This window comes from Rattus norvegicus, chromosome 8, assembly GCF_036323735.1.
Source record: "Rattus norvegicus strain BN/NHsdMcwi chromosome 8, GRCr8, whole genome shotgun sequence".
In the NCBI taxonomy this organism is placed as follows: domain Eukaryota; kingdom Metazoa; phylum Chordata; class Mammalia; order Rodentia; family Muridae; genus Rattus; species Rattus norvegicus.
Genome location: NC_086026.1, coordinates 28,998,430 through 29,007,788, shown reverse-complemented (window position 1 = coordinate 29,007,788; position 9,359 = coordinate 28,998,430). Strand labels below are relative to the sequence as shown.

General features: G+C 44.8%; 1 pseudogene; it reads right to left on the bottom strand.

Annotated features, from left to right (window-relative positions):
* Positions 1-1,991: 1,991 nt before the first annotated feature.
* Positions 1,992-3,341, bottom strand: Trir-ps1 (telomerase RNA component interacting RNase, pseudogene 1; annotated as a pseudogene).
* Between the last annotated feature and the right edge of the window lie 6,018 nt (positions 3,342-9,359).

The following is a 9,359-nucleotide window of genomic DNA, read 5'->3' as shown; positions in this document are numbered from 1 at the left end:
ATGACAATACTCAGAATGCTTTCCTTCACACGTGAGCCATGGTGCACAGATAACCTCCTCCCCCCAACACACACACTTTACAAATAAATGAAAATAATAAATAAATAAATAAAAATAAATATAAATTGTTTTAATTTCCCCTTACATTTAACCTTTGCTCCAAGTTGATAAATGAAAACTTGAAATTTTTTTCACAACACTAAGTAGCTTATTTTGCCTAAATATTTATGCAATCAGTTTACTATTGCAAGCATGTCACAGCCTTTAATGCTAGCACTTGGGAAGGAGAGACAGTCAGGGTACAGAGTAAGAACCTACCTATACACACACACACACATACACACACACACACACTCACATGCACACACACACACACACACTCACATGCACACACACACTCCCCTCTTAGTAAGTCTAAAATACATATGTACTTAGAAACATTATAAAGTTCGAACATGTGGATTGTAGCTGTTACATAGTAAGACTAAGAGTGTGGAAATGGATACCTTGTTTCCTCTACAGATTTAATTAATTATGACATAACAGAACTTCATTTTTCTTTTTCTTTTTTTTTTTTTTTTTTTTTGGTTCTTTTTTTTTCGGAGCTGGGGACCGAACCCAGGTCCTTGCGCTTCCTAGGTAAGCGCTCTACCACTGAGCTAAATCCCCAGCCCCGAACTTCATTTTTCTAACAGCAAGGGTGACATTCTTACTAAATTCTGTCAGATGTGTATAAAGAAAGGTGAAGTGATTCATAATTTTATAAAACCCAAGATGTCAAAAAAAAAAAAAAAAAAGAAAAAAGAATGTACAAATTCTGAAAATCCTCTAAGAAACACTTTAGGAACCAACAAAGCTTCTTTTGTAATCTACGGAGGAGTCCACAAATGTCAGGAGTTGACTCAGTGGAAGAGAAGATTATCACGAATGAAGACTTAGATACACCCCAAGCGCTGGAAAAATAACACAGACAGTGTCTATCACTAGTCAAAGCCTTCTGTCAAGAAGGCAATGAGGGATCTGGAGAGATGGCTCAGTGGTTTGCTTTTTCAGAGGATCTGAGTTCGATTCCCAGCAACCACATCAAGTAGCCCATAACTCTAGCCTCAGAGCATCCAACATCTTCTAGCCTCTGGGGACGCTACACTCAAGTGTACAAACCTACACATAATTTTTTAAAAGTAATAATAAGATGCTTTTTTAAAAGAAGAAAACCAGTGAGCTGAATGTACACAGTGGTATAGAACTGCATTCCTGTAGCAGGAGGGTCACTTTAGTCCAGGGCCTTCAAGGGCAGCCTGAGAAACAAGCACAAAAACCAGTTTCCAAAAATGAAATCAGAGCAGGTGATGGATTGCTCATAAAAGCAAAGATTATTAGGCCTATGCTATTCCAGATAATTGAATAGCAGGCTTTTACCAAGGACAGGAAGTAACTTGAGTTAGCCAAGATTCAAGAATCTCACTTGGGCTGGGGAGATGGCTCAGCGGTTAAGAGCACCCGACTGCTCTTCCAGAGGCCCTGAGTTCAATTCCCAGCAACCACATGGTGGCTCACAACCATCTGTAATGGGATCTGATGCCCTCTTCTGGTGTGTCTGAAGACAGTGTACTTATATATAATAAATAAATAAATAAATCTTAAAAAAAAAAAAAAAAAAACCACACACACACACAAGGTCGGGAAATTGCTTCATACCAGGCTGTCAGGAGCTGATTAAAATCCCCATTGCCCCTAAATCCACCCCTCCTTCATTTAATGACTTTTTGTCTGCTTCCTTCTTTTTTTTTTTTTTTTTTTTTTTTTCCAGCACTAAGTCGGGTTCTTTACTTCTCAGAAGTGACTGCTAAAAGGAGAGACAGCAAGAAGAGACAGACAGAGCCAGAGAGAGCAAGGTGATGGGAAGAAAGGGCACAGTAAACCACTGGTCTAGTAAGTCTCAGGAGACAAGTGCTCAAGGTAAAAAAGAGTCGTCATGGAGAATGGTCTGCGGCCACGGGAAGCGCCTGGGTTTCCTTCTGTGTATCAGTCCTCCAGGAAGGCCGCTGCCATTATCGCATTAAATATTATGTTCATCAAGGAGTCCCAGGTAGTGAGCACCCGGGGGGTCATTTCACCAGGGGCCGAGTTTTATCATCATCACCGCACTGGTGGGCTTTGTACTTTTTCACTTCTGCCATGTACTTGGCCCACGCGTCACCTTTACTTGTTAATACCTCATCCTCCGTCTTCTGCTTCTTGGCTACTATTCCCGTCTTGAGGGCTAGTTTGTTCCGGCCTCTGCGCTTGCCCACGAAGCTGAACGTGGGGCCTGGGCCGCCCTTCCTCTTCTGATTCCCTGGGCCCCGCTGCGGCGGAGGCCGGTTGATCAGGTCGCTGCGGGCCCGGGGGTGGCTCCTCCTGCCGCTGCCGCTGCTCCTCCTCCATCTTCCGCTTGAACAGCTCCAGGAAGCTGCCATCGTTGGCAAACAAGTTCACACCGCTGGACACCGGACTTGAGCCCGACACCTCGTCATCCCCACTCTCGGGTGATGTTCCCGGCCCCGACTCAGCCCATCCTTAAAATCCCCATTGCCCCTAAATCCACCCCTCCTTCATTTAATGACTTTTTGTCTGCTTCCTTCTTTTTAAAAGATTTATTTGTATTTATGTGAGTACACTGTAGTTGTCTTCAGACACACCAGAAGAGGGCATCAGATCCCATTACAGATGGTTGTGAGCCATCATGTGGTTGCTGGGAATTGAACTCAGGACCTCTGGAAGAGCAGTCAGTGCTCTAACCACTGAGCCACCTCTCCAGCCCATCTGCTTCCTCTTTGACCAGACAGAAAGTTACTGTAAGGAACAGCCATACAGATGTAGAGGCTGCCCGTATTGGTCTTGCAGATACCATTTGCCGTACTTAAAACCTCTGCCCTGATTTCCTCTGTTTATACGATAGGACCCTCCACTTCCGTATCCGGGACCCATGGTATCCCAGGTGAAAACAAGCAGTGCTGGTAAACTCTACCATAGCTCCAACCCAACTTCCGGTGAACACAATTACTATCCAGAGGAAATATGTCCCAATTACGCAGCCCCGGAGACAGGGGAAGTACAGGGAGTAAGTAAACAAAAGCCATTGTCTCTTTAACATCCCCTCTCTCCTAAATAGTACAAGCCTGTCATTTCACCTCCTGCTTCAGACTCTGATCTCAGCCTATGGGCTCCCGCTTTGGTGATTGTTGGCTGTGTGTTCCTCCTGGAACTAGCTCACCACTGCTGCTTGTGGCTTCTCCTGTGACCCTAGCAAATAACCTTACCTCACCATTCACCAACTGCGCTGAGCCCCGTGTTGCCATGACTCCTTATCTGCTTTCACCTTCTCTGGCTTGCCAACTGTTTAAAGGCATCTGGGACACTGGAACAAAACCATAACCCTGGATACCTCATCTCAGCTCCAGTCCCCTACAGTCCACAACACCTCAACTCTTTGTGGTACTCAAATCTACCATCGCCTACCCACTAGTTGGTCAGGAGTTTGCACGGTAGTTTTTCTCTCACCTAAGTTGGGGGTGACACATGGACGAGACCCTACCGACTCTGGTCATGGACTCAACAGCTGCCTGACACAATTAAAGGGCTGAACTGTCACTCACAGCTCACCATGGCTCTCTTAGTGTGTACGGTTAGTTCACTTACACTTGCAGCCGTTGCCACAACTTTAGAACTGTCACCACTCAGAACGAAACCCTGCAATCACCAGCTGTCCCTTCACTACCTCCCTAGCTCTTCCTCCAGACAGCATACAACAATTCATCTATTTTCAGTTTGTACAGACTTTCCTTTTGGGGCCTTGGTATGAAAAGATCTGAGCCACTTGTGGTCTCCTGATTTTTAATATCTCCTTTAAATTTTTAACTATGGTTGTATGATGGTTTGAATAAGAACAACCCCCGCCCCCCATAGGCTCATATATTTGGATGCTTGGTCACATACTATAGCCAACTTTATTCAGATCATCAGACATTTTATACTCTGAGAGTTAAGAAAAGTCACCTGAGTAAATGTACAATTACAAGGATAAGCCACACATGGTCAAAAACATATTTTTCCATAGAGGCATATAAACAAATAATACTGACCAGTTGTTATGAACAATATGAAGTAAACTCACTCCTATCCACTACACCTGGGAGGGGGTGTGAGGTCCGAACTGAACCTCTTCCAGGACCTCTTGAGTGAGACTCACAGAGGCAGCGACCGATGCAAAAGCCAGAGGAGCTAGATTCTGGCATGTTGGGGTCATCCCACTTCAAGGGGAGACGACTCTAACAGGGAGTTATATACCTTGCAAACAATTAGGGCAGAACTCAAACAATGGTAACTAGGCAGGGTACTATTGATGGGGCGAAGCGACCTTCAAACTGACTCGTGGTCAGTGGACCGTCTGGACCTTCTACGGGGAGGACAGTTGGGAGTCACAGGTGGCTTTGTCTGGCAGTTTGGCTTGTAGCTGATCCAGGACCTAAACTAACTCTACTCCTACTAGACGGGAGGGGTCCTTCTGAGCTTGGAGGTTTGTGGTGGAATTTTCCCACTGGCCTCAGATTGACCCCAACTCTGACCCTTTCATTCCCCCCTTTTCTTTTAGCATAGCTTCCATCTTGAAGCTTATAGTCCTCTGGCTTGTACTCTTGACTCCCTGCTTCCAGCCTCACACAGTGTTGGTACAGCTGGAGCCATGGAGTCTTCTTCAGTGGAGGGGCAGGTCTGGCATGGTTGTAGTATACCCAGGGGGTGATCGTGGTCAACAGGATGATGGAATGCCCTTTTCACCTGGGTTTTAGCATGCCTTGGTGAAATCTTGACTTGTGTGGCCTGGAAACGGGCTGGCTTCATAGAGGGCACATAATTTAGGCCAAACATATCCATGAGCCTATTAGGTAGCTCTGATCTTAAATTTTAAATTATCATTTTTCAGTTCTGTAACAGCTGCCAAGTGTAGGCTGGATACAGTAGGGGCTAGAATGCCTTATACATCTAATATAGGGCAAAGGGAAAGAACATCATCCAGTCCCCACCAGTCTCTAAGGCTAATTTAATTAAGGTCTGTTGTAGAGTTCTAGTTATCCTTTCTACCTGCCCTGAACTCTGGGGACGATATGCACAATGGAGTTTCCAATTAGTCCCCAGGATCTTAGCAAGTCCCTGACTTACCTGAGATACAAAGGCAGGCCCATTATCTGATTCTATTACCTTAGGTGCTCCAAATCTGGGAAAATCTCTTCTACTATCTCCACTTGTCTATCCAGAGAAAATGTCCACAAATACTAGCAGATATTTTGAGCCATATCTTTCTTGCTTGATCCCTGTAAAATCAATTTTCCCAATAGGCCCCCAGTCTTTTACCTCACAGTCAGGAATTCGGATATTTGGGGTTCCTGGGAGTGTTGGTCAACAGGCAAACTTTAAAGTTTGTCATTCATTTTACTCCCAAGTGAGTGACTCTGGATCTTTCTGAGAACAGTTCTTGTGACAGACGTGGGTAATATCAGCTTTCCTTCACCATCCCATTTAATTTCTTTTTCTGCATATATTGGTTGCTCTGAGTAATTCAGGAAGAACAGAGGCCAATCTAGAGATGGCCGTTTCCTTTAAGGTTGCCTCTTTAGCAGCCTTGTCAGCCAGGCTGTTATCTCTAGCCATCGGTTCCTTTTTGATGTCCTTAGAGTTTTATCTTTATTTTTGACAGTTTTTCCTTCTGTTGTTAGGAGCTGTTGTTCCTGGTAAATGGCTCCCTGCACATGAGCAGTTACGTAAATGCATATCTGGCTGTCCCTGCAAATGCTAACACCCAGTCCTCTTCCCATGACGAGGACCTGTATTAATGTTATTAGCTTGACCCTTTCAGTTGAAGTGCCTGGAGGAAGAGACTTAGTCAGTTACCTCCATTTCCATTGTCACCGCTGCCCCTGCTCTCCTCTGACCCTCATGGATGAAGCTGCTTCTGTCCATAACCCAGGTCTGCTTTGTTTCTGACAGCAGAGAGTCCCTCAAGTCAGGTCGGGTACTGTGCACCTGGGCCATGACCTAGTCACATTGATGGAGTGGACAGTCCAAGTCAGGGTCTGGTGGGAGAGTCACAGGGTTCAGGGAAACAGGTGGCTGGAAAATGTCTCAGCCAGGGTTGATTAGTAAAGTCTAATAATGAAGCAGGTAGGCATTACTGAGCCATCAATCAGAACTGCAGTGGGGAGGGGTAGTCAAGATCAACTTTTGTCCCAAAGTTAATTTATCTGCATCTTTACCAAACAGTGCTGTGGCAACAATAAATGCAGGCAATCTGCTGTCACTGAGTCCAGTTTCTTTGATAAATAAGGCTTTGGCCATTTCTATGTAGTCTTTTCTCCTGGATCCATGGCTTTGTTGACTAGAGGGGCTCTAATTAATTTTTCTTGTCTAGTCTGCACTCTTCTATACACTCTGCATCTTTTATTAGCTTGTATCTGTAACTTTTATCTAAGATTTGGCACTAACTAATTGATGAAAGCCAGGGCTCCCATACTAGAGTTCTCTGTTTTCTCTGATTTAATATCATATCTAAACATTGGCCAAATTATTGTTGAGACCTGCTTACAGAGCCTAGTGGCAAAACTGGAGATGCTGCCTACCCCCTACTGCGTTGAAGACCCAATCTGGGTGGGTTCCCTGTGGGGCCAGGAGCGAGTTTCTTGGCCTCTGTCTGTGCTGAAGGGAACCTGTAATAACTGTTCGGGGAGTAGGTGTCATGCCCTGAAGAAACTTTATTCTACATTATGCCATCCTGTGGCTGGTCCCTCAGGGGAAGAGATGCCTCAACATGAGCCTACCAGAGGCATCCCCTTTCTTTATATAAAATAAATCTTTTTCCTCTAAACAACTCAGAGACCACATTTATTCAGACAGGGAGCAAACATTTCTCTTGACAAGGATAGCCATTTACTGAACAAAATGAGTATCAATTGCAAACTCTGTTAATGGATACCTATGCCTACTTGGGGTCTCTCCTGTCAGGGACCCTGGATGCCAGTCTGCACTGTGTCTGCACTAGGCAGAAGGAGAAGGGAAGAGAGGATAAGCCAGTGTGAGCTGTTAAACCCGGAGCTGATCCTGAGGGGGAAAAGAAAGGAAGTCACCAAGTGACTACTGGGAACTGAACTCAGAACCTCTGGAAGAGCAGTCAGTGCTCTTAACTGCTGAGCCATCTCTCCAGCACTGAAGATGGTACTGTCAACAAGAATGGAGGTGGTTGCTTGGCTGGGGTCAGCTTTTGTTGTTCCTGTTGACAAAGAAGAGTTAACAAGGGGGAGGAGGGAAAACTTCTGAAACATTTATCCTCTACTGCTGACACCCTAGGGAGATAAAAGTTCTCCCTCTGGGTGGCCATTTAACATCAAAAGCAGGCCACACTCCAAAGTGCATTAAGGGGTTCTTAATGCTAACTTTTTTAAACGAGTCAGAATAAGATTAAGGTGAGACAACAGTCGGTCCCACATTCAAACATTTCTTCAGTCCAAGTCTAAGAACAAAACAAGAATGAAAAGTGCCAAATACAGACCAAGTGCCTTTTTTCATGGGCTAAGTACAGACCAGCCCGTCCCTGCCAAGGATGGGATAACTCAGGTTATCTGCTCCTGCCGCAAGCAAGATGCACACAGATTCTGGTGACTTTGCCCGCCTCACATCAGATCAAAGTCCTGTTACTGCACCCTCCTGACTCTTGCAAGCATGAACCAGACCAAAAGCAGAACACAAAGAAGGAAACACAGACAAAACAACCATGGTATCTTATTCAAGTTGTCATTCCTCCGATTCACCACTCTCCTGTGGGTCCCCGCAAGAGGTGAGTTTCCTGGCCAACATACCAAATGTGAGGTCCGAATTGAACCTCTTCCAGGACCTCTTGAATGAGACTCACGGAGGCGATGATCAATGCAAAAGCCAGAGGAGTTTAATTCTGACATGTCAGGGTCATCCCACATCAAGGGGAGACGACCCTGAACAGACTCTAATGGGGATGTATGGAAGTCAAGGGGAAGGGGGGGGGGTCACTTGGGAGTCACAGGTGGCTTTGTCTGACAGTTTGGCTTATAGCTGTTCCAGGAACTAAACTAACTCTACTCCTACTGAAAGGGAGGGGGTCTTCTGTGCTTGGAGGTTCGCGGTGTAATATTCCCACTGGCTTCAAATTGATCACAATTCAGGCTCTTTCAGGGGCTCAAAAGCACATTCCTAGAACAATTTCATATTTTGAAGAAACTGAGGTCACAAGACTCTTGTTTCTTTTTCTTTTTTCTTTTCTTTTTTTTTTTTATTTTTTTGGAACTTTCCTACAAACATTCAGAATTCTCCTCACATGACTCCATTCTTGGACCAAGTTCATCAAGGATGGATTGATGGACGGATTGGGGGGGGGGGGAGAGAGAGAGAAAGAAAGAGAGAGGATAGATATGAAAACATCATCAAACTGGGTGCCCGCAACATCCAGCAGACATCAATGGGGCAGGGGTAGATGTCTCAGCAGCAGATAAAGGAGAAAATCGACTCCTTGTAAGTTGTCCTCTGACTTCCACATGCACACATGGCAAACACATAAACACACACCACACACCCAAATACACGCATATCACACACAAACACACATATACATACAAATACACATATAAACATATGTGCCACATAAACAACACAACACAAACACACACACAAAAGAAATGAATGCAATTTTTTGATTTTTAAAAAAAAGTGCTTACCATACCAGCCTGGTGACCTCAGTCCAATCTCTAGATCCCATACCAGATCCAAAAGCTATCCTCTGACCACATTGCACCATGGCCAGCATGGGTCCACACTCACAAATACACACTGGGTTCCGTGTGTGTGTGTGTGTGTGTGTGTGTGTGTGTGTGTGTGTGTGCCACAATAATTCTCAAGGGATTAAAATAATAGCACTGTACACCTTTAATCCCAGTACATGGAAAGCAGAAGCAGGCAGATCTCTAGGAGTTCAAGATCAACCTGGTCTACATAGTGACTTACAGGGCAGCCAGGGTATATAGTGAGACTGTCTCAAAAAGGGGTGAGGGGAGAAGCTAAAGATGTGGCTCAGTGACAGAAGCCATCTAGGAAGACGATGGTAAGCAAGTGAGTTTCCTGGGAAGGGCCCACCATTCTGCATAACTGCAATGGGTGCACTCTGGAGAGGCACAGCCCTTCTGTGTAACATTTTATCTATGATGTAACTTTTTAATGAACTTTTCTCTAAGAAGGTATAAATTGCCAGAGAGAAGAAATAAAGTATGGCATTTGGGCCTCTGTCTCTTCCACCAAATGTATAT